Source organism: Dendrobates tinctorius, unplaced genomic scaffold, assembly GCF_039654945.1.
Source record: "Dendrobates tinctorius isolate UK_male_01 unplaced genomic scaffold, ASM3965494v1 ptg000039l, whole genome shotgun sequence".
Taxonomy (NCBI): Eukaryota; Metazoa; Chordata; class Amphibia; order Anura; family Dendrobatidae; genus Dendrobates; species Dendrobates tinctorius.
In genome coordinates this window covers 44,062,006-44,089,000 of record NW_027361707.1, presented here as the reverse complement: position 1 = coordinate 44,089,000, position 26,995 = coordinate 44,062,006, and the positions used below count along the sequence as shown (strand labels likewise).

The 26,995-nt window shown below is 41.6% G+C and overlaps 1 protein-coding gene across 2 annotated transcripts in view; it reads left to right on the top strand.

The window, feature by feature from the left end:
* Nucleotides 1-26,995, top strand: part of KCNIP4 (potassium voltage-gated channel interacting protein 4) — a 976,654-nt gene that overhangs the window by 910,543 nt on the left and 39,116 nt on the right. The window lies entirely within an intron of this gene.

Below are 26,995 nucleotides of genomic sequence, written 5' to 3'. Positions count from 1 at the left end.
CACAGTTGTTGTATGGGATTCAGGTCTGGACTCATTGCTGGCCACCTTAGAAGTCTCCTGTGCTTTCTCTCAAACCATTTTCTAGTGTTTTTTGAAGTTTTGAAGTGTGTTTTGGGTCATTGTCCTGCTGGAAGACCCATGACCTCTGAGGGAGACCCTGCTTTCTCACACTGGGCCCTAGATTATGCTGCAAAATTTGATGGTAGTTTTCAGACTTCATAATGCCATGCACACGGTAAAGCAGTCCAGTGCCCGAGGCAGCAAAGCAACCCCAAAACATCAGGGAACCTCCGCCATGTTTAACTGTAGGGACCGTGTTTTTTTCTTTGAATGCCTCTTTTTTTCTTCTGTAAACTCTAAGTTGATGCCTTTGCCCAAAAAGCTCTACTTTTGTCTCATCTGACCAGAGAACATTCTTACAAAACATTTTAGGCTTTTTCAGGTAAGTTTTGTCAAACTCCAGCCTGGCTTTCTTATGTCTCGGGGTAAGAAGTGGGGTCTTCCTGGGTCTCCTACCATACAGTCCCTTTTCATTCAGATGCCGACGGATAGTACGGGTTGACACTGTTGTACCCTCGGACTGCAGGGCAGCTTGAACTTGTTTGGATGTTAGTCGAGGTTCTTTATCCAGCATCCACACAATCTTGCATTGAAATCTCTTGTCAATTTTTCTTTTCCGTCCACATCTAGGGAGGTTAGCCACAGTGCCATGGGCTTTAAACTTCTTGATGACACTGCGCACGGTAGACACAGGATCATTCAGGTCTTTGGAGATGGACTTGTAGCCTTGAGATTGCTCATGCTTCCTCACAATTTGGTTTCTCAAGTCCTCAGACAGTTCTTTGGTCTTCTTTCTTTTCTCCATGCTCAATGTGGTACACACAAGGACACAGGACAGAGGTTGAGTCAACTTTAATCCATGTCAGCTGGCTGTAAGTGTGATTTAGTTATTGCCAACACCTGTTAGGTGCCACAGGTAAGTTACAGGTGCTGTTAATTACACAAATTAGAGAAGCATCACATGATTTTTCGAACAGTGCCAATACTTTTGTCCACCCTCTTTTTTATGTTTGGTGTGGAATTATATCCAATTTGGCTTTAGGACAATTTTTTCTGTTTTTTCATTTAAGACAAATTAAATGAAGATAATAATACCAAAGAATTTGTGTTTGCAATCATATTCAGGAAGAAACTGAGTATTATCTGACAGAATTGCAGGGGTGTCAATACTTTTGGCCACAACTGTATATATACATATATATTATATTATATATAAAATAAAAAAAATAGGCAGCACTCCAAAGTAAATGTGAAAATAGTGGATACTTTACTGATCCTCAGGTGGCAACGTTTCAACGGTGACCCGTCTTTATTAAGCTTGATATTGGCTTAGTAAAGACTGGTCACCATTGAAACTTCGCCACCTGAGGATCAGTAAAGTATCCACTATTTTCACATTTACTTTGGAGTGCTGCTTATTTTTTTTTAATTTATTTTATTAACTCGGTTGTTTGGACACTGCTAAATAGGTTTTGCACCACTTGTATAATTTTGGTAGTAATGAAAGAAGAAGTGATCCAGCTGAGTGCTCTGGTGATTTATTGAGTGCTGTTCAGACAATAGAGCGTTGTTTACGCGTTTCTGGCTAGACGCCCTTAATCATAACAACTAGTGAATGTTGCCAGTTCCACTATATACCCCCTCTTTAGTAGGGGAAATTAAGTGCAAGTGGAAACGTGTGTCAGCAGATAATGCTGGGTTATACAAGAGTGAATGAGTGAAAAAACAAAACCATGAAAATAAAATAGAAATTTACGGTGTCGCAAGACATAGGGAAGTATGACATTATCAATTTGTCTAATTTTCATCTCAATGACGAACAAAATAAGGTTCTTTCTTTGGGATTGAATTTTGCTCCCACTTGTAATTTTGACTTATTTGCAACAATTTGTGATATCAATACGTTTGTAAGAGATTTGGTTTTGAGAAAGCACTTTTACAATGAGGATAATATGGGTGTCAGTGCAGATGGTGTTATAAGTACAGACCTTGATAATTCGTTTGAATCATTTAATTTTAAGGATCAGGTTGCCCTCTCTTGTCTCAAACATCTAGCAAGAAAATCAAGTCTAGTAATTAGTAATATCATAGGAAAAAATCATCCCAAGGTCAAGAATAAAAGATTTTATCCAGCGCAGGACCGTTAGAAATTTATCACTTCGTAACAATGAATGTCAAAAAATTGTACCAAATAATAATTTGTCTGTTGAGGCAAGAACTGCATTAAAACAACTAAAGGATAATTTGGACATAACTATTAAATGTTCAGACAAGGGGGGGTTCGGTGGTTGTGATGAACTCTGTGGATTACATCCAATGGATAATGAATATGTTAAGTGACACTAGTACGTATTCACCGCTACCATCGGACCCAACTAATAAATTAAAAATACATTTTGACAAACTTATAGATGAGGGTTTTTCTTTGGGTTGCTTTGACAATAGAGAAGCAAGATTTCTCAAGCAAACAGAGGCCATTACCCCCATCATGCACGCATTACCCAAAACACATAAAGGAATTTTACCTCCCCCCATGCGTCCAATTATATCAGGGATTGGGTCCATTAGTGATCAATTAGGGGAATGGCTAGACAAAATATTACAACCTTTTGTCCGCAGGGTCCCTGGTTATCTCAAAGACACTTCTTCTGTCATCCAAAATATGAAACAAATAAGGTGGTCTTCACGGTATTCATGGTTAACTATAGATGTGGTGTCTTTGTATCAATCCATACCTGTGGCTGTGGCACTATCTGCACTTAAACACCATTTAATTACCTATTCCGATATGACTATGGACATCATAAATTACATCGTAGATGTGTCCAATTTCTTATGCTTAATAATTATTTCTATTTCAATGGCAAATATTTCATTCAGAGTGCAGGAGTTTCAATGGGAGCGAAATATTCGCCCTCTGTGGCAAACTTGACTATGAGCTGGTGGGAGGGATTGTACATTTATAATCCATTAAATCCCTTTTTGAAGGATATAATTTGGTATGGCAGATTCATAGATGATATGTTAATCATATGGATGGGCTGTGAGTCTGCCATACAGAACTTCATTTTTTATTTAAATAATAATATTTTCAATCTTGAATTTAAAGTTCAACACAATTATAATGTCACCCAATTTTTGGATCTGACCTTGGAGGGGAGAACGTTCTCTAGGATTTTTACTAAAACTTATAGAAAGCAGATAGCTGGTAACACTATTTTGCATGCTACCAGCCACCATCCAGCTCATACAATCAAAGCGATTCCATTGGGTGAGATTATTAGAGCAAACCGTAATTGTAATACCTCTGATTCTTATATCGCAGAAATAAACAGCATTGAAAATCGCTTACAAGCTAGAGGATATAAAAACTGGATGATCAATAGAGCCAAAAAAATAGTAGATACTAATAAAAAATTTAAAAAATCAAAAAACTTAAAAAATCCACTAGGACTAGAACTAAATCAAAAATCGAAAGAGTGGAAGAAGAACTATACATCACAAAATAATTCACTTACACTTGTTTTGAAATACAGTAATCAATTTGATATCATCAAACGTATGTTTCATAAAAATATTTCCATTTTGAGAGAAGATAACATCTTAAATAATATTTTACAAAATAACTACAAAGTAGTATATAAAAGGCTACCACACTAGCCAATATTCTTTCACCTAGTGCTATCAGATCTTCTCAATCTAAAGGCAATTGGTTATCATTGAGGGGTTTTTACAAGTGCGGTTTGCATAACTGCAAAATGTGCACAGTGGCCAAGAAATGCAAGTTTTTTACCAACTCAATTAATAACAACAAATATCCGATTAGCTCCTTCTTGAAATGTAATACTCGATGGGTCACCTATATTATAGAATGTACCAAATGCAATCTCAAATATGTTGGTAGTACAAAACGTTCAGTTTGTACCCGAATTAAAGAGCATCTCCATGATATTGTTAAATATAATCCAGTAAAAAATATATCACAGGCTTCGAAACATTTTATTCAAAAACATGACAAAACAATTGAATTTTTTTCAGCATATGCGATTGAAAAACTTCACAAAAAATCTAGACATGGCTTTAATCTAAATGATTTGAGAAATAGGGAGACTTGGTGGATTTTTCAATTGGACACCAGAGTCCCACAAGGCTTGAACCTTAGACGAGATATTATGTTGCATTATTAGTTACCGCAATGACGATCTGTTTGGTATTATGTTTATAGATTAAGCCTTATATTGTCAGTATTTGATTTTAACATAAATCTATTTAAATTCTGTGATAATTTAACTGGGTTCATTGTGTAGCTTATTCAGTGAACTTGAACATGTATTGATACCTTCAGGTGCCAGAGTTTTAATCACTGCGACAATATGTGTGGTTGTGCAGTGATTGTAAAAAAAATTTTATTTTTTTTTTCAATTTTTTCAATTTTTTTTTTTTTTTTTTTATCAACTTTGGCACTTTATTTCATGATAGTGTCCACCAATATGACCTTGCTTATAACCAACAATTTTTGTATTTCACAGATATACACCTGAAAATACCATTGGTTTTCTTTAATCATGGAAATGATTCCTAAATTAAGTGCTATAGGATTTTACCCATGTCTATTTATGACCACTTGAAATTGTGATCATATTTGGTTTGGAAGACTTTTTATGGAGATCTTGTCTTTAATGTCGGGAACGATTTGTTGTAGGACTTTGTTCACAGCTGCTTGCGGTGATTTGGACATTCCCATAATGATCTATTTGAAAAAACTTTTTGAGAAAGGAATATGTCTTCAATATTGGGATTAACCACCATGGGATCTTGTTCATATATATCCAAGATGACCAGAAGATGACCTATTCATTTTGTCTTCGTTTTTGTTTCCAGTTCTTAGGATTTCATATATAATGATTATCTATAAATGTATGTTTTCCACCATCATGTATCATATATCATGTCGATATCATTTTTGTGAAAACCCTTATAATTGCTCTATATTTTTTATATCATTGTTTATCAATGATCAACAATGATTAATGACATGAACTATAAAAACTATGAATTTAATGACTCATAAATTACACTGGTCATTATATATATATATATATATATATATATATATATATATATATATATATATAAATTTATTCAGAATAAATCTCAATTGAGCTTTTTGTTATATATAATCTGAAAGAGCATTATATGTGGTTTAGTAGATATTTTCTATTTTATTTTCATGGTTTTGTTTTTTCACTAATTCACTCTTGTATAACCCAGCATTATCTGCTGACACACGTTTTCACTTGCACTTAATTTCCCCTACTAAAGAGGGGGTATATAGTGGAACTGGCAACATTCACTAGTTGTTATGATTAACCCCTTAATGTCTAATGACGGACACAGTCCGTCATTAGACATATCGCCTGCTTTGATGAGGGCTCCGGCGCTGAGCCCGCATCAAAGCCGGGACATGTCAGCTGTTATGAACAGCTGACATGTGCCCGCAATAGGCGCGAGTGGAATCGCCGTCCGCCCGCGCCTATTAACTAGTTAAATGCCGCTGTCAAAGCTGACAGCGGGCATTTAAATAGCATTTCCGGCCGCCGGGCCGGAAACGACCTCATCGCCGACCCCCGTCACGTTATCGGGGGTCGGCGTCATGTTGCCTGGACAACCAGAGGTCTCTATGAGACCTCTATGGTTGTTCCAGGCATATGGCTTTCAGCGCCACCCGGTGGTCGGCGCTGAAAGCACAGCAGTAAATCTGCTCATCGCCCATATGTAGCAGAGCCGATCGGGTTGCGCAAGCTTCTAGCCTCCTATGGAGGCTATTGAAGCATGCCAAAAGTAAAAAAAAAAAAAAAAATGTTTAAAAATAAAAAAAAATTAAAAAACCTAAAAGTTCAAATCACCCCCCTTTCGCCCCAATCCAAATAAAACAGTAAAAAAAAAATCCCACATACACATATTAGGTATCGCCGCGTTCAGAATCGCCCGATCTATCAATAAAAAAAAAGCATTAACCCGATCGCTAAACAGCGTAGCGAGAAAAAAATTCAAAACGCCAGAATTATGTTTTTTTGGTCACCAAGACATTGCATTAAAATGCAATAACGGGCGATCAAAAGAACGTATCTGCACAAAAGTGGTATCATTAAAAACATCAGCTAGGTGCGCAAAAAATAAGCCCTCACTCGACCCCAGATCATGAAAAATGGAGACGCTACGGGTCTTGGAAAATTGCGCACATTTTTTTTTATTTTTTTTTTTAGCAAACTTTGGAATTTTTTTTGACCACTTAGATAAAAGAGGACATAGACATGTTTGGTGTCTATGAACTCGTAATGACCTGGAGAATCATAGTGGCAGGTCAGATTTAGCATCTAGTGAACCTAACAAAAAAGCCAAGCAAAAAACAAGTGTGGGATTGCACTTTTTTTGCAATTTCACCGCACTTGGAATTTTTTTCCCGTTTTCGAGTACACGATATGGTAAAACCAATGATGTCATTTAAAAGTACAACTCGTCCCGCAAAAAATAAGCCCTCACATGGCCATATAAACGGAAAAATAAAAAAGTTATGGCTCTGGAAAGAAGGGGAGGGAAAAATGAAAATGTAAAACCAAAAATACCCCTGGTCGTTAAGGGGTTAAGGGCGTCTAGCCAGAAACGCGTAAACAACGTTCTATTGTCTGAACAGCACTCAATACATCACCAGAGCACTCAGCTGGATCATTTCTTCTTTCATTATTGCTGTACGGCCAGGGCAGGGTCGGATCCGAGTCTGAGGTGCGGTGAGGTCAGACGGTGGTGAGCTGGACTTTCAAACTAATTTTGGTAGTGCTGCCCTTTTTTTAAATTTATATATATATATATATATATATATATATATATATATATATATATACATACTTCTTTTAAAAGTGATAAATATATGATATACAGGGTGTGCCATTTATATGGATACACCTAAATAAAATGGATAATATAATAAATCTCCAAACCATAGTTAGTTACTAATTGGTGGCATAGTTACCACTATCTTTAAAGGAAAGAGAGTTACATGAAAGCAGCGACTCATGAATAGATCATGAAAAAACGGAGAAATTGAGTCTACGCTAATTTACAAAAGTACCAAACTTTATTAATCATAAAATATGACATAAAGTGTCAATATATACAAAAAAGAAATCATGCACAATACATATCTGAACAGACTATGTAAAGGAGGGTACATAGCCAGAAGTGACATCAATATCCTAGACCGTAGCTTGGGTGACCTGTCATTAGAATTGGTGCATGTGGGGCTGATAAGGTGCTGCCACTAATCAATATAGTCTCATACATGAAAAAGTCCCCAAATGTAATAGGCATAATATTGGGACTCAGTGTCCTCGGTTCTCCCAAGTATAGCCATAATGGAAGTAATTAGGATTAATAAACCTGGGATTGTCACACAGGCTGGAGGAACACCGGGCACTGAGGCATAACAGGGGACTAAGATTCATTAGTTACATGTGTAAGAGGAATTTTTTACATGGCAGCACAAAAGAAGTCATAAAATCAACAGCAATACATAATTGATAAGTAGTTACCCGTCATGCTTCCAATGGTGAGGGCAGGAGAAACGGACCCCGACGTACGTTTCGATGTATTAACCTTCTTCAGGGGGCGTGGCTTTAATATGCCCAGGTTCCCATTTAAATACCCTGTTTGTTGGTTAGTTTACCAATTGAATCATTATAATACAATGACGTGAACAACTTCCTGTTTGTGGCACATTAGTATATGGAAGGGGGGAAACTTTTCAAGATGGGTGGTGACCATGATGGCCATTTTGAAGTCGGCCATTTTGAATGCAACTTTATAAGTGGCCCACCCGGGTGCATCCATATAAATGGCCCACCCTGTATATACACACACACACACACATATATATGTATATATATATACTAGCTATTAACCCGTTCAACGCCCGGGTAGTGAGCATTTTTATTGGTATATGGTCTTCCATCCTGGTATGTGCTGCACCCCTCATCCCTATCCTGGTATGTATGGTTCCCTCACCCCCCAATCCTGGTATGCATGGTACCTCCTCATCCCTATCGTGATATGCATGGTGCCTTCACCCACATATCCTGGTATGCGTGGTCCTCTCACCCCCCAATCCTGATATGCATGGTACCCCTCACCCATATTAAACTGCACACTTTAAAAAAAACCAAACATTTATACTCACCTGTTATGATAGAGTCACCGTAGGAGGCAGACACAAAAATAGAAGCTACGTCCAGAAAACCAGAGAAGTTGGCAACTATCAGATTGCAGACCCCTGAACCTATCAACACAACTAGCAGTAGTCGTGGGGGGTTCCTACGGTGCCCTAGACCCCTCGATCACAGCCGGAGAGCTAAATAGCCTAAAGACAGAAAAGGAAATCTAAACTGCCCCAGAGCAGACCCCAAAGTAAAAGGCAGCCCCCAACATATAATGACGGTGAAGCAAGATGAAAAAACACACAGATAGAAAGATAGGCTGAGCAAACGATGGGGCCCAAGCTAACTAAACAGAACAGGAAAGGAAGGTTGCTGTCTGCAATCTGCCAAAACCCTATCAAAGACATAAGCCAACCGGCTGATATGGAAAAAGACCCTGAAGCAGCTAGGCTTCAAAAACTATATCAGCACTCAGGTATTTTCTGAAGACAGAGCTAAAGGAATTCAGCTCACCCCAGCAGGGAATGGCAGAAATCCAGAAAAACAAAGCAAAACAAAGTCAAAGCACAAATGCAAAAAGCTGAGCAGAAAACTTAGCTTTAGAAGAGCAGGAATTCATACTGGTCTCCAAGGATCCCTCAAAGAAATCACCCGCAGGGCAGAAGGGCGTCGGCGGCCTTATATCCAGTCAGTAACTCCACTCACCCAGTCATCATCATTAGTCTCAGGTGCTTGATAATCAGGCTCACTACCTTTCTTTACCAGAAGAGGGAGTTCACTGGGCCTCAGTGGTGGAGGGGAAAATGAACTCACAACACTCACCTTTCTTCGCTGTGTCCAGCGCTGTCCTGTTCTGGGCGTGTTGTGGTGCGGGACTCGGCACCTGCGCAGTCCTTGCTTTTCGCCGCCATGTTCTTGGACACACTGCAGTGCATGGCGGCGGTAAGCGCGGACTGCGCAGGTGCCGATTCCGGCGCTACAACGCGCCCACTCCAGACATCACCTGAAGACGCAAGACCCCGCCGGCAACAGCAACACTGGGTTCGGTAAGGTGTTGCGGAGATCGCGTTATGCATTCAGTGCTTACGCATTACCGCGATCTCCAGGGGGTCTGCGTCACTCTGTGGGGGATGTGTCACTCTGGGTCCAGACTGCGCAGGTGCGTCGCGCTCGCGCAGTCTATGGAGGCTTCAGACAGTGACGCTTAGCCCGTTATATTATAGATATTGCAGCATATATTTATATGTACTGTATATATACAGTGGGGCAAAAAAGTATTTAGTCAGTCAGCAATAGTGCAAGTTCCACCACTTAAAAAGATGAGAGGCGTCTGTAATTTACATCATAGGTAGACCTCAACTATGGGAGACAAACTGAGAAAAAAAAATCCAGAAAATCACATTGTCTGTTTTTTTTTCATTTTATTTGCATATTATGGTGGAAAATAAGTATTTGGTCAGAAACAAGCAAACAAGATTTCTGGCTCTCACAGACCTGTAACTTCTTCTTTAAGAGTCTCCTCTTTCCTCCACTCATTACCTGTAGTAATGGCACCTGTTTAAACTTGTTATCAGTATAAAAAGACACCTGTGCACACCCTCAAACAGTCTGACTCCAAACTCCACTATGGTGAAGACCAAAGAGCTGTCAAAGGACACCAGAAACAAAATTGTAGCCCTGCACCAGGCTGGGAAGACTGAATCTGCAATAGCCAACCAGCTTGGAGTGAAGAAATCAACTGTGGGAGCAATAATTAGAAAATGGAAGACATACAAGACCACTGATAATCTCCCTCGATCTGGTGCTCCACGCAAAATCCCACCCCGTGGGGTCAGAATGATCACAAGAACGGTGAGCAAAAATCCCAGAACCACGCGGGGGGACCTAGTGAATGAACTGCAGAGAGCTGGGACCAATGTAACAAGGCCTACCATAAGTAACACACTACGCCACCATGGACTCAGATCCTGCAGTGCCAGACGTGTCCCACTGCTTAAGCCTGTACATGTCCGGGCCCGTCTGAAGTTTGCTAGAGAGCATTTGGATGATCCAGAGGAGTTTTGGGAGAATGTCCTATGGTCTGATGAAACCAAACTGGAACTGTTTGGTAGAAACACAACTTGTTGTGTTTGGAGGAAAAAGAATACTGAGTTGCATCCATCAAACACCATACCTACTGTAAAGCATGGTGGTGGAAACATCATGCTTTGGGGCTGTTTCTCTGCAAAGGGGCCAGGACGACTGATCCGGGTACATGAAAGAATGAATGGGGCCATGTATCGTGAGATTTTGAGTGCAAACCTCCTTCCATCAGCAAGGGCATTGCAGATGAAACGTGGCTGGGTCTTTCGACATGACAATGATCCAAAGCACACCGCCAGGGCAACGAAGGAGTGGCTTCGTAAGAAGCATTTCAAGGTCCTGGAGTGGCCTAGCCAGTCTCCAGATCTCAACCCTATAGAAAACCTTTGGAGGGAGTTGAAAGTCCGTGTTGCCAAGCGAAAAGCCAAAAATATCACTGCTCTAGAGGAGATCTGCATGGAGGAATGGGCCAACATACCAACAACAGTGTGTGGCAACCTTGTGAAGACTTACAGAAAACGTTTGACCTCTGTCATTGCCAACAAAGGATATATCACAAAGTATTGAGATGAAATTTTGTTTCTGACCAAATCCTTATTTTCCACCATAATATGCAAATAAAATGAAAAAAAACCAGACAATGTGATTTTCTGGATTTTTTTTTCTCAGTTTGTCTCCCATAGTTGAGGTCTACCTATGATGTAAATTACAGACGCCTCTCATCTTTTTAAGTGGTGGAACTTGCACTATTGCTGACTGACTAAATACTTTTTTGCCCCACTGTATATATATATCATGTACCGTACTTATCAGTTAATGAACAAGATTTTGGGCCATTGTACAGAAATTGTTTTTATTTTATAGAGGGTGTTATGGTGAGATGATCGGCAGATACAAAGAAAAGTTAGTAAAAGTAGAGGCAGACAGTTGTATTGAAAGGATGTGATAATCTCTTCTTACTAGATCTTTTTCTATGTCTGTGAATGTAAAGCCTTAAGGGGGTTTTACACTAAGCAATATCGCTAGCAATATCGCTAAAACGTCACTGGTTTTGTGACGTTATAGCGATATTGCTAGCGATATCGCTATGTGTGATACTTACCAACGACCGGCTCCCCCGCTGTCCATCGCTGATCGCGCGAGAATGTCCGGCTCCATTTCTCGTCGGGCGCTTCCTGCTGAGACTTCCTGCTGTGACGTCCAGCGACGCGTGGAGGCGGGCGGGAGGACGCAGGATCGCTGTGTGTGAATGGTAAGTATCGTGCGCTGCGTCGCTGCTGCATCGCTGTGAGATCTCTCTGTATGAAAGCTCACTAGCGATCATTTAGCGATGCACCAGCGATCCTGACCGGGTCGGATCGCTGGTTGGATCGCTGGTGCATCGCTAAATGTAAAAGGGCCTTTGGGCTTGGATTCAGATTCTATTCATCGTGTATCCCTCGGAGGAGATAATGCATCAAGGCTGAGCGTCTGGTAGATAAGCAGTGGTATGCATGCGAATTGGGTCTCTGTCACTTCTGGATGACCTCGGCGTGCACAGGAGAGGCCAATGCACCGAATGCAAAATTAATATGGATCACGTCGTCCCCATATGAAAAATGGATATAAGCCCCCTTCTCAAACAAGCAGAGCGCACACGTCACATTACTTTATGTGCACACAGAGTTTTTTTTGAGGCAGTCACGAAATGCTCCTAGGGTTTTTGCACACTGCATTTATTTCTCCACCCTATTTTGCACAGAAAATACCACACACAAAAAATGCTCCTAGGAATGAACATATCCATTTGTATGCAAAAACAACTTGCTATTGATATGTTCAGGCTTTTGAACTTTTTTTTTTTTTAAGAAGTGACGTGTACATTCTTCTGGTGTTTTCCACTAGGCAACTTACAATACAACATATTACACTGAGAAGGCGAAATACACACCTGAGTAGTTTTTTGCATTTTTTTTAGCATTTACAATGGCTGGAAAAAAAAACTCATTAGTGTTTTCTTTGTTTCTTAATAGAGTTAAAAAAGAACAACAGCCTTGAAAAAAATGCTAAAAAAACAAAAACGTGTAGCAAAAATGCTCAGTCGCTAACCAGAATAAGTGGAAAAACTCTACGGAAAGGGGAGAGCTTCATCTGCTTGAAAAATGAATGATTTGAAACGTCAGAAACAGATGCAGTGTGAACACACCAGTAGCGTAGTGAACCCTTTCCTGAAGTGGTTATGAAGAAGTCTTGAAGTTATTTGGAAGTTTTTTTTCCTGAAGCGATTGTTTGCAGCCTCATCATTAGACAGTGCGTAGTGTGGAGTCGATTCCATAAAAGAGATCTTTAAAGTATGATAATATGCAAATTGCCTCTTCAGAAAGAAAGAGGACTTTTACTCTACAGCGCCACCTATTGGTAGTAGCGATCCTACAAGTCACAATCAACCCTTTAACGAGTCTTGTAGTATGACTTAGGACACAAGCCAAATCAGAATCTCAATTTGCAGACACGGTGTTTCGAGGTGTTGGCTCTCGTCAGTGCAAAGTATGAGATCTGATTTGGCAAGGTGAGAGGCTCTGGACTAGGGTCTAAGAAGTAAGGTTTCTCCTTGCGGAGAGTGACATGCCAGCTGTGGCTTGTCAAGGTAAGGAGACTTATTCGCCGTGCAATGCTCCTCTGGGAAAATAATATGCAAATTGCCTCTTCAGAAAGAAAGAGGACTTTTACTCTACAGCGCCACCTATTGGTAGTAGCGATCCTACAAGTCACAATCAACCCTTTAACGAGTCTTGTAGTATGATATACACTCTTAGTTTTCCCACTAGGCGTTTTTCTAAAGCTGAAAAAAAACACTAAACAAATGGAACATATGACCAGCAAAGTGATTTCACAAGAGAAATGGACAGAAAGAGGCCTTTAAGTTCTTTCTTTAGCGTTTTTTCAGGTATTTTTTCTAGCAGATTCCTTACAAAAGGCCTCACAAAATAAACTGTGTTCATATACAGTACTTTAATCAGGCACGCATCACACAAGCACAGTGTATGCGTCACACAAACACAGTGTATACTTCACACAAGCACAGTGTATACGTCACACAAGCACAGTGTATACGTCACACAAGCACAGTGCATACGTCACACAAACACAGTGCATACGTCACACAAACACAGTGTGTGCGTCACACAAGCACAGTGTGTGCGTCACACAAGCACAGTGTATGCGTCACACAAGCACAGTGTATGCGTCACACAAGCACAGTGTATACTTCACACAAGCACAGTGTATACGTCACACAAGCACAGTGCATACGTCCCACAAGCACAGTGCATACGTCACACAAGCACAGTGCATACGTCACACAAGCACAGTGTGTTTGTCACACAAGCACAGTGTATGCGTCACACAAGCACAGTGTATGCGTCACACAAGCACAGTGTATATGTCCCACAAGCACAGTGCATACGTCACACAAGCACAGTGCATACGTCACACAAGCACAGTGTATGCATCACACAAGCACAGTGTATACGTCACACAAGCACAGTGCATACGTCACACAAGCACAGTGCATACGTCACACAAGCACAGTGCATACGTCACACAAACACAGTGCATACGTCACACAAGCACAGTGTATACGTCACACAAGCACAGTGCATATGTCACACAAGCACAGTGCATATGTCACACAAGCACAGGGTATATGTCACAAAAGCACAGTGTTTACATCACACAAGCACAATGTATACGTCACACAATCACAGTGTATACATCACACAAGCACAGTGCATACGTCACACAAGCACAATGTATATGTAAAGCAGGTAAACGGATGCAGTAACACAGGTGCAGAGCAAGGGTTAACAAAGGTGTGGTTTACTTAACACAATAGAGGTTCTCCTCGCAGGGACCCAACAAGGGGTTAAACAACTTAAACAGTGTAAGTGTTATTTTTAACTCAACAATCTTTTTTATCAGGTTCAACTTATCGTGACTCCGCTGTCCTTTATATGCCTGCAGCCCGATGGGTGATGGGATGCCGGCGGAGGCCGGTGCTGCGTCTTCAGGCTTCCCCGCCCAACACTCGGTTCCGCTTCTGGCGGCAGCGGGCGGTCACCGGTTTTGCCCGCTGAGCCCCTAGTCCATTGAACCGCAGAGCCGAAGAGGGAAGCTCGGCACAAGTCTCTACTCAGCATTTGCTTTCCTATGCACCCGCCAATACCTGGATGCCCGCAACATAAAGCTTCACTTGGTTATCTGATTAGCCACACCGTGACGCTTCCCTGGGCACACGTTTCTCTGCACATTCACTGGTACCCGGGAATCCCCCTTGTGCCCGTCCTGGGTCTCTGCTCTGCAGTCTTTCTCTCTCCGCGGTGCGCAGCAGGTCCCTGCTCTCTTTTCCCTGCGGCAGGAACTCTCTGCCTTTTGCCGCGCTCAACTCTCCCTCTTCCCCTGGCTTACCACTCCCCCTCTCTGCAGGTCAAGGGTCCTCTCCGTCCTCAATTTCCTTCCCCCCTGAAACAAGAGCAGCACCTGTGTAGTTGCCCCATTTAGACAGGCTATATGTCCGCCCCTGTCCCTTATTTTATGTAAAAGATGGGCTCTAAATATCAACCTGCTTGAGACCACCGATACGAGTAAAAATGTAGGTCTTGTTTTTGCAAAATTAAACTTTTTAAAAAATGACTATCAAATCAGAGATGGTCTTCTTAAAGACAGCCTTTTGGGAGAGTTTTCACTGTATATCGAGGTATTACTAGTAATCTAGGGAACATTGGTGAGGCACAGAGGCACATCACTCGGATTTCTTGATGCTTTTTAGGACAGGATATGAGGCTTGTAATATTTTTGCTATTGTTAATATGATTCTAAGATTAAGTAGGTTCACAGGCAAGATTGTATGTGCCATAGAGGCATCCATGATTGTATATGCCATAGAGGCATCCATGATTGTATGTGCCACAGAGGCATCCATGATTGTATGTGCCATAGAGGCGTCCATGATTGTACATGTCATAGAGGCGTCCATGATTGTACATGTCATAGAGGCGTCCATGATTGTATATGTCATAGAGGCGTCCATGATTGTATATGCCATAGAGGCATCCATGATTGTATGTGCCACAGAGGCGTCCATGATTGTATGTGCCATAGAACCTTCCATGATTGTATGTGCCATAGAAGCATCCATGGTTGTATGTGCTATAGAGGCGTCAACGATTGTGTAAGCCACAGAGGCGTCCATGATTGTATGTGCCATAGAGGCATCCATGATTGTATGTGCCATAGAGGCGTCCATGGTTGTATGTGCCAAAGAGGCGTCCATAGTTGTATGTGCCATAGTAGAGGCGTCCATGGTTGTATGTGCCACAGAGGCGTCCATGATTGTATATGCCATAGAGGCGTCCATGATTGTATGTGTCTGTAACACCCCTTTATGGCTACCACTGTACCCTGGGTGTTATGGGGGTCTCACCTCTTCTGTATGCAGTGCCTCCACCCGAATCTTGACTGGAGCTCTGTCTCTGGGCTGCAGAGGGACAGTTATCTTCTGCCAAGGGCTGATTCGGGAAACCCCTGCCACAGCTCGGTACACACTCAGGAAGCAGGAGTAAAACAGTTTAACAGATTTATTGCTATGAAGCAGAATTAAAATGGATTTACAAGAATAAACATACAATGCGATTTACTGTGCTCTATAAAAGTCATATACCCATCACAGACTAATTAAACCCCAACCCTGCAAATATAACGTGGCCAATTCCCCCTCTTTTGCATTTACTCAGTCCAACCGTTGGGGCCCAGTTGCCGCGGATGTTGGCACGCAAAGGAAGGTTGGCGCACAAAGTAGAAAATGTAGGTGCACTTAAATGAATGTTGCTGTCAATAGTCTCAGTTGCTGTGTACTCACTGTAAGTCGCGCTGATAGAATCACAAATCTCAGTAGAACACTCACTGTGTCTCCAACAATTGGAGGATTCTTTAGACTCCAGCTGAGGGCTCCAGGATTTAGACTTTTATCTGATGGGAGAACCGGCAGGACTCTCTGGATCTTTGCTCTTTCAGGCAACACTGGTATCTCCGCGGGGTCCCCCAAACTCTGCAACTTAGGGGAATCAAGATCCACACCGCTCTTTCTCATAACCAGCAGCAGCAGCCACGTTTTCTCTCCTCTCTCTTTACTTTCACTTTCTCCTCAGCGTCCTCCCCCAAGTCCCTCCTCCTCCCTTCTTCTATCATCTCACTGGAACAAGGATCCCTGGGAGTTGTAGTCTTCTGCCACTCAGGAGAAAGACAATTAGTGTCTCTAGGTCCCTGTTTAACAGCCACTGCAAAACTCTTCTTAGAGTCTGTAAGCTACAGCATGCCGGTAGATGCTCTGACAGTTCCCTGTGCATGTGTTACATTCTCCCCCTGGTGAGTCATTGAAAGTGTCCCATCACGATATGAGGACTCATCACCTGAAACATGAAAGGGGGTTAGAGCGTCTTGACTAACATCAAATTTACATGCACACAAACCACCACCTGGACACATGGGAGATACCGAGTAATAAGGCCAAACAGAATTGGAATTAGAGGGTATCAGCCTAGGGACCTCAGTGGTATGTCCCATTCTATCATAGGTCAACATCATGGGGGCCTAACGTCCCTCTTGGGACGAGTGTGTACCGAGGGGGCCTCCTCCTCAACTCCCGACTCTTGTCTCTCCAAAACGGGCTCTTCCAGGTGGATCTCTTCATTCAATAAATGTCCTTCTTCTGTACTTTCCCCCAATTGTGGACAGAGTGCGTTAGCCTCCTGACAAATGTCCTTTGTTCGTGTTTCCACTTCAGGAGTCTGGTTTTCAAGGCCCGAGTCTGTGGGGCATGGGTCCTCGGTCCATCTGTAGCTCCATTGACCGTCAGCTTCCCATTCATCCCCAGACTCGCTGCCACTTTCTCCTGAGGCAACCCCAAGCTGGGGTGGAGGTTCACCCCTACGACTTCTCCTATTGCACAGAGGGGTGGTACGACCTCCTTGAATTTGCAATGGTGGTAAAGGGATGTTCTTTCCCACAGGCAACAGATGGTGTCGATGATAGGTTTTGACAGCTCTGCCCCCTTTCTCAGACTTTACTCTGGGGGCCCGGACACCAGGCTGCTTCTCCATCACCACATATGGGTCAGGACACCACCGGGAGCATGATTTGTAGTATTCATAGAATCATAGAATCGTAGAGTTGGAAGGGACCTCCTGGGCCATCTGGTCCAACCCCCTGCTCAAAGCAGGATTCGCTAAATCTTCCCAGTCAGATGTCTGTCCAGCCTCTGTTTGAAGACTTCCATTGAAGGAGAACTCACCACTTCTCGTGGCAGCCTGTTCCACTCATTGATCACTCTAACTGTCAAAAAGTTTTTTCTAATATCTAATCTGTGTCTCCTCCCATTCAGTTTCATCCCATTGCTTCTAGTCTTTCCTTGTGCAAATGAGAATAAAGTTGATCCTTCTACAATGTGACAGCCCTTTAGATATTTGTAGACAGCTATTAAGTCTCCTCTCAGTCTTCTCTTTTGCAAACTAAACATTCCCAAATCCTGCAACCTTTCCTCATAAGACAGGGTTTGCAGACCGGTCACCATTCTGGTCGCTCTTTTCTGAACTTGCTCCAGTTTGTTGATGTCTTTTTTAAAATGTGGTGCCCAAAACTGGACACAATATTCCAGATGAGGTCTGACCAAAGAGGAGTAGAGGGAAATAATGACTTCACGTGATCTAGACTGTATGCTTCTGTTAATACATCCTAGAATTGCATTTGCCTTTTTTGCTGCTGCATCACACTGTTGACTCATATTCAGTCTGTTATCTATTAGTATAACCAAGTCTTTTTCACATGTGCTGTCACTTAGCCCTATTCCTCCCATTCTATATATGCTTTTTTCATTTTTATTGCCCAGATATAGTACTTTGCATTTCTCCCTGTTAAAAACCATTCTGTTAGTTGCTGCCCACTTCTCCAGTTTATTTAAATCTTTTTGAATCCTCTCTCTCTCTTCTCTAGTATTAGCTATCCCTCCTAGCTTTGTGTCATCAGCAAATTTAATCAGTTTACCCTCAATTCCTTCATCTAAATCGTTGATAAAGATGTTGAACAATACAGGGCCCAGGACAGAGCCCTGTGGTACCCCACTTGAGACATTCTTCCAACTGGATGTGCAGCCATTTACGACCACTCTTTGGGTCCGATCACTACGCCAGTTATGAATCCACCTAACAGTTGCCTTGTCCATTCCATACTTAGTCATTTTTTCAATAAGGATTGTATGAGAGACTTTGTCAAATGCTTTGCTAAAGTCAAGATATACTATATCTACAGCATTTCCTTGATCCACCCAATCAGTGATACCGTCATAGAAGGAAATTAAGTTAGTCTGACATGACTTATTAGTTACAAACCCATGCTGACTCTGTTTGATCACTTCATTCTTATCCAGGTATTGACATACATGTTGTTTAATAATTTGTTCAAAGATCTTTCCTGGTATAGAAGTCAGACTCACCGGCCTATAGTTGCCTGGGTCCACCTTCTTCCCCTTTTTGAAGATAGGAACAACATTTGCTCTTCTCCAGTCTTCTGGCACTTCTCCTGTTCTCCAAGAATTTTCAAAGATTATGGAGAGGGGTTCAAAAATTTCTTCTGCTATCTCCTTCAGTACTCTGGGGTGTAATTCATCTGGACCTGGAGACTTGAATTCATTTAGGTTAGCTAAGTGTTTCCTCACTATATTTCTGTTTATAGATATCCTGGATTCTTCTATTCCCTTAATAGGACAGTGAATAACAGTTGATGTTACATTTCCTTTCTGAGAGAAAACAGATGCAAAATAGGAATTTAAAAGTTCAGCCTTCTCAACATCCTGTCTTACCATTTCATCATTTTCATCCTGTAAAAATCCTATAGCATCTTTGACTTTTCTTTTACTTTTGACATATCCCCAAAATCCTTTATTATTGCTTTTGACATCTCTTGCAAGCCTCAATTCATTTTCAGCTTTAGCTAATCTGATTTGTGCCCTGCAGGTTCTGCAGACAGCATTATATTCTTCTTTAGATATGCCTCCCTCTTTCCATTTTATAAACATTTTTTTCTTCCTTTTTAGCATGTGCTTAAGTTCTGTGTTCATCCATCCTAGTTTCCTTAAATGCTTCCTATTCTTACCTCTTTTCGGAATTGTTAACAACTGTGCTTTGAGAATTTCATTTTTCAAGATTTCCCATCCTTCCTGGACATTTTTGTCTTTAAGGATATCCAGCCATTGGATCCCTCCAATTATCTTTCTGAATCCCTTAAAATCTGCCTTTCTGAAATCTAACCTTGACGTCTGAGTCTTCACAGGTCTTCCGCCTCTAGTTATCCAAAATTCTAAAATAGCATGGTCGCTACCTCCTACCTCTATTCTTCTATATCTGCTTCCATCCGAGGCCAGTAAAATCGGTCAGCCACAAGACCCGTAAGTTTTCTCGATGCCAAGATGTCCATGATCATCATGCAGGGACTTCATGACCATCCTCCGAAATCGGGTGCGTAACACCAGCTGTCTACAAACTCCTCCCTTCTGGCGCTTTGTCTCCCGGTATAGTAGTCCATTTCTTACTACTAGCGACTCTAGCTGCCGAGTCAGCAGAACAGACTCCTCTGTTCTCAAGGCATTCTTATCGGGCCTCAAGCCCCTCTTAACCCACCATCGGACTACCCCCACCGACCGATCCTCCTGCTGCGCCTTTCTAACTTGATTACAAGTCAGTTGAGGAAGAGAATCTTGGGTCACATTTGTCACTTGGCATTGCATAGAGAGGGCATTAGTTTGATGTCCATGGCACTGAGTCTTCACCTCTGAGGCGGGGACCCTATCCATCCACCCAGTCTGTTTGGACGAATGTGAAGAGTTCCTTGAGCTCCACCTCTTCCGACACTGACGAGCCATATGGTCTGGACTCCCACAAACAAAGCACCCTTTTTGTCCCATACTCTTTACTCTACAGAGGTCATCATTCTCGCTTCCTGAAACCAGGGTTTGCTTCTCGGCTACCTCCACAGCACTTTGTAGCCGCTGTATTGTCTTGGCCTGGGCACTTAACAATTGTATAATCTGCTCCCCCTATTTCTCAATGACTGTCAGCAGTTCCATCTCTCGGCAGTCGGCTGCTGGCTTCAGGGCAACAGTAGTCACCCCAGGGGATGTCTTCTCTTTTGCTGCCAAAATAAACTCCTCCTTACGAACTTTCTTAAGCAACTCATGAAAAGAACCAGGAATCTTCTCTCTATCACAAGACCTCATCCGCTGGGCAATTGGATCATGCGTGAGAGCTCCTCTGAGTACCTGTTCCAGACGATACTGATCAACTTCTTTAGGGCTGACTCCACCTTTAGATACTATTCTATGAACTAGCTTGTCTAACCGGTAGAGATAGTCAGACATCTTCTCATCTGGCAGTTGGTAGGTGATACGGAGTTTATAGAGAAGATCAGTAGCATCTTCAGGGGATCCAAAAGCATCTTCTAATGCACTCATATAATCTTGATAAGTTGCTTGTGGCCTGTTCCGCCAAACAGCCTGCACCACTTCCATGGCAGTACTCCTCAAACTCTCTACTATTCTCTGCTTCTTTACTGCATCCGTGCACTGCCACTCTATTAAGCACAGTAAAGTGACATCCCTCCAAGTATCATATCCCTCTTCTCCAACAGGGGTGGGGAGGGCACCCGAGAAAATTCTTAGAAGACGGTAATTCCTCTCTGGCTGCATCTTTGCAAACTGACTGACTAATTGTCTCATAGCCATCATAAGCATATCTGCAGGGGCCGCTGTCTCTTCCTGACTGACTCTAAATGAAGTAGAGGGCGAAACTTCACTAGTCTTTCTAGACTGAAGGGTTGATTCCTGTTGCCAGGTCTCCACTTCAGACTCAATAGGCCAAGTGATCCTCCATTGTCTACCATACTCTGGGGACACAGCTATCATGGATGGGAAATATTCTTTCCTCAAGATCTGCCCAGTTGATATCAGGACTGTGGGTAATTGTCCCCTTTTTTTCTCCCGGCGGTCGACCACTTTAGGGTGGGCAAGTCCAGTGAGTCGGTTAACTATTTTCAGTATTTCCTCATCAGACGCATCACGAAGCTCACCACTCACTGCAAACCTTTGTTTAGCTGTAACATCCATCTCTCCACACCACAAATACGCTTCTCGCTCTGTTAAAGTCTCCATAGTAAATACTCCTGTGTTAGTTCTGAAATCTCAGCAGTGCCTCCACTGTAACACCTCTTTATGGCTACCACTGTAGCCTGGGTGTTATGGGGGGTCTCACCTCTTCTGTACGCAGTACCCGAATCTTGATTGGAGCTCTGTCTCTGGGCTGCAGAAGGACAGTTATCTTCTGCCAGGGGCTGATTAGGGAAACCCCTGCCACAGCTCGGTACACATTCAGGAAGCAGGAGTAAAACAGTTTAACAGATTTATTGCTATGAAGCAGAATTAAAATGGATTTACAGGAATAAACATACAATGCGATTTACTGTGCTCTATAAAAGTCATATACCCATCACAGACTAATTAAACCCCAACCCTGCAAATATAACGTGGCCAATTCCCCCTCTTTTGCATTTACTCAGTCCGACCGTTGGGGCCCAGTTGCCGCGGATGTTGGCGCGCAAAGGAAGGTTGGCGCACAAAGTAGAAAACGTAGGTGCACTTAAATGAATGTTGCTGTCAATAGTCTCGGTTGCAGTGTACTCAATGTAAGTCGCGCTGATAGAATCACAAGTCTCAGCAGAACACTCACTGTGTCTCCAACAATCGGAGGATTCTTTAGACTCCAGCTGAGGGCTGCAGGATTTAGACCTTTATCCGGTGGGAGTACCGGCAGGACTCTCTGGATCTTTGCTCTCTCCGGCAACATTGGTATCTCCGCGGGGTCCCCCACACTCTGCAGCGTAGAGGAATCAAGATCCACACCGCTCTGTTTCTCATAACCAGCAGCATCAGCCACGTTTTCTCTCCTCTCTCTCTTTACTTTCACTTTCTCCTCAGCGTCCTCCCCCAAGTCCCTCCTCCTCCCTTCTTCTATCATCTCACTGGAACAAGGATCCCTGGGAGTTGTAGTCTTCTGCCACTCAGGAGAAAAACAATTAGTGTCTGTAGGTCCCTGTTTAACAGCCACTGCAAAACTCTTCTTAGAGTCTGTAAGCTCCAGCATGCCGGTAGATGCTCTGACAGTTCCCTGTGCATGTGTTACATGTCATAGAGGCGTCCATGATTGTATGTGTCATAGAGGCGTCCATGATTGTATGTGTCATAGAGGCATCCATGATTGTATGTGCCATAGAGGCATCCATGATTGTATGTGCCACAGAGGTGTCCATGATTGTATGTGCCATAGAGACATCCATGGTTGTATGTGCCATAGAGGCATCCATGATTGTATGTGCTATAGAGGCTTCCATGATTGTATGTGCCACAGAGGTGTCCATGATTGTATGTGCCATAGAGGCGTCCATGATTGTATGTGCTATAGAGGCGTCCATGATTGTGTAAGCCATAGAGGCATCCATGATTGTATGTGCCATAGAGGTGTCCATGATTGTATGTGTCATAGAGGCATCCAGCGTCGGACTGGCCCACCGGAGAACCGGTGGATTCTCCGGTGGGCCCTGGCATCTGGTGGGCCCTGGCACCTGCTGGCATACAGGGCCAGCAGTTGCCTAGGGCCCCCGCTGCTCCAGGGGCCCCCAGCCAGTGGTGTGTCGCACACCATGCAGCTGCTATGGGGGCCCCTGCCAGCGGAGCAGCAGCGGGTGTCAGGAGGCAGGAGCCCCTGTCCCCGCTGCTAAAGAGAAATGAATATTCACTGCGAAGCAGTGAATATCATTTCAGGTCTCCACCCCCAGAGGCCCCGCCCCCAGCCCAGTGAGCTGCTCTGCATCTGTAAATCAGGGCTGGTGCCGCCCTCAGTCCCCTCTGCTCCTGGCTCACAGCCAGTGCACGATGACATCACTACATCGCGCACCCGCTGTGTGTCTGGCAGAGGGGGCAGCTCCTGACACTGAAGCCGGGATCAGCGTGGGAGCGAGGAGGAGAGGTGAGTATTGTGTTTTGTTTTTTTTTTATATCTCTCTCGCTCTCTCTATCTGTCTCTATCTATCTATCTATCTATCTATCTCTATATCTCTATATATCTCTATCTATCTCTATCTATTATCTATATCTATCTATCTCTATATCTATCTCTATCTATTATCTATATCTATCTATTTCTATATCTATCTCTATCTATCGCTCTATCTTTATATCTATCTTTCTATCTCTACATCTATCTCTATATCTATCTATCTCTATATCTTTCTATATCTATCTCTATATCTATCTATTATGTCTATCTATCTCTATATCTATCTATCTTACTCTATCTATCTCTATATCTATTATCTCTATATTTATTATCTATCTAGCTACCATCTATATCTATCTATCTTTATCTATATATATATCTCTATCTAATATCTATATCTATCTATCTCTATACCTATCTATCTATTTATCTATCCGTTATCTATCTCTATATCTTTTCTCTGTATCTATCTATCTCTATATCTATATCTCTCGCTATCTATCGCTCTATCTCTATATCTATATCTATCTCTATATCTATCTTTATATCTATATCTATATATCTATCTCTATCTCTATATCTATATCTATTTCTCTCTATATCTATCTCTAGCTATCTATCTATATATCTCTATCTATCTCTATATCTATCTCTCTGTATATCTATCTATCTTTCTATCTCTATATCTATATATCTATCTATCTTTCTCTATCTATTTATCTCTATATCTATTCTCTGTATCTATCTCTCTATATCTATCTATCTATTTATCTCTATATCTATCTCTGTATATCTATCTTTCTATCTCTAAATCTATCTATCTTTTATCTATCTATCTATCTATCTATCTATTTATCTCTATCTATTATATATATCTATCTCTATCTATCTATCGCTCTATCTCTATATCTATCTTTCTATCTCTACATCTATCTCTATATCTATCTTTCTATCTATCTCTATATATATCTATATCTATCTATTATGTCTATCTATCTAGCTATCTCTATTATCTATATCTACCTATCTCTATATCTGTCTATCTTACTCTATCTCTATATCTATCTGTTATCTCTATATTTATTATCTATCTTTATCTATCTATCTCTATCTATTATCTATATCTATATCTATCTATCTATTTATCGATCTCTGTATCTATCTCTCTCTATCTACCGCTCTCTCTGTCTCTATCTATCTTTATATCTATATCTATCTCTATATCTATCTATTATCTCTATATCTACCTATCTATCTCTATATCTATCTCTATATCTATATCTGTTTCTCTCTATATCTATCTCTATATATCTCTCTCTATAGCTATCTATATATTATCTCTATATCTATCTATATATTATCTCTATATCTATCTATCTATCTCTATATCTGTTATCTCTACATCCATATCTACCTCTATATCTATCTATCTCTATATCTATCTTTCTATCTAACACTATATCTCTATATCTATCTCTATATCTCATTATCTATCTCTATCTCTATCTCCATCTCTCTCTCTTTATCTATCTATCTATCTATTGATCTATCCATCTATCTCTATATCTATCTATTATATCTATCTATTAACTCTATTATCTATATCTATCTATCCATCTATCTATCTAGCTATCTCTATCTATCTATCTATCTATCTTTCTAACTCTATATCTATCTCTATACATATCTCTATATCTAGCTATTATCTCTATATCTATCTCTATATCTATCTTTCTATATCTCTGTCTCTATATCTATCTCTATATCTATCTATCTATCTATCTCTATATCTCTATATCTATCTATCTATCTATCTATCTCTCTCTATATATATCTCTATATCTATTTTTATTTATAGCCATCTATCTATATATATTTATCTCTATCTATCTATATATGTCTATATTATTATTATTATTATATCTGTATATCTCTATCTATTATCTATCTCTATCTATATATCTATCTATCTCTATATCTTTCTATCTATAGCTATCTATCTCTATATCTATCTATCTATCTATCCATTATCTATTTTCTATCTATCTCTATATCTATCTACCTATCGATCTATCTATCTATCTATATTTCTTTCTATATCTATCTTTATATCTATCTCTATCTATCTCTATGAATCTTTCTATCTATATCTATCCATTATCTACTTTCTATCCATTATCTACTATCTATCTCTATATCTATCTATTTCTACATCTATCTTTCTATCTATATCTATCTAACTCTATATCTATATATCTATATAGCATTATACCCTATGATGGGGCAGCGTTATACCCTATGAGGGGGGCAGTATTATACCCTATGAGGGGGCAGCATTATACCCTATGAGGGGGCAGCATTATACCCTATGAGGAGGGCAGCATTATACCCTATGAGGAGGGCAGCATTATACCCTATGAGGAGGGCAGCATTATACCCTATGAGGGGGCAGCATTATACCCTATGAGGAGGGCAGCATTATACCCTATGAGGGGGCAGCATTATACCCTATGAGGAGGGCAGCATTATACCCTATGAGGGGGCAGCATTATACCCTATGAGGAGGGCAGCATTATACCCTATGAGGGGGCAGCATTATACCCTATGAGGAGGGCAGCATTATTCCCTATGAGGGGGTGCATTATTCCCTATAAGGGGGGCAGTATTATACCCTATGAGGGGGGCAGTATTATACCCTATGAGGGGGTGCATTATTCCCTATGAGGGGGGCAGTATTATACCCTATGAGGGGGGCAGTATTATACCCTATGAGGGGGCAGCATTATTCCCTATGAGGGGGTGCATTATACCCTATGACCTATGAGGGGGGCAGTATTATACCCTATGAGGGGGGCAGTATTATACCCTATGAGGGGGGCAGTATTATACCCTATGAGGGGGGCAGTATTATACCCTATGAGGGGGTGCATTATACCCTATGAGGGGGTGCATTATACCCTATGAGGGGGTGCATTATTCCCTATGAGGGGGGCAGTATTATACCCTATGAGGGGGGCAGTATTATATTCTATGAGATGGCTGCATTATATTCTATGAGATGGCTGCATTATACTATGTGAGGGGGCTGCTTTATATTCTATGAGGGGGCTACCCCAACTCCTGCTACATAATTAAGACATGTACAACCTTATATTATACCCGGATATTAGCGTGTTTTACCGCATAATTGGTGGTCTGGTATTTAACTCTATGCAGCTACATAGTGGGCCCCAAGAATGATTTTCTCTGGTGGGCCCAAGGTGTTCCAGTCCGACGCTGGAGGCATCCATGATTGTATGTGCCCTAGAGGCGTCCATGATTGTATGTGCTATAGAGGCGTCCATGATTGTGTAAGCCATAGAGGCGTCCATGATTGTATGTGCCATAGAACCTTCCATGATTGTATGTGCCATAGAAGCATCCATGGTTGTATGTGCTATAGAGGCGTCAACGATTGTGTAAGCCACAGAGGCGTCCATGATTGTATGTGCCATAGAGGCATCCATGATT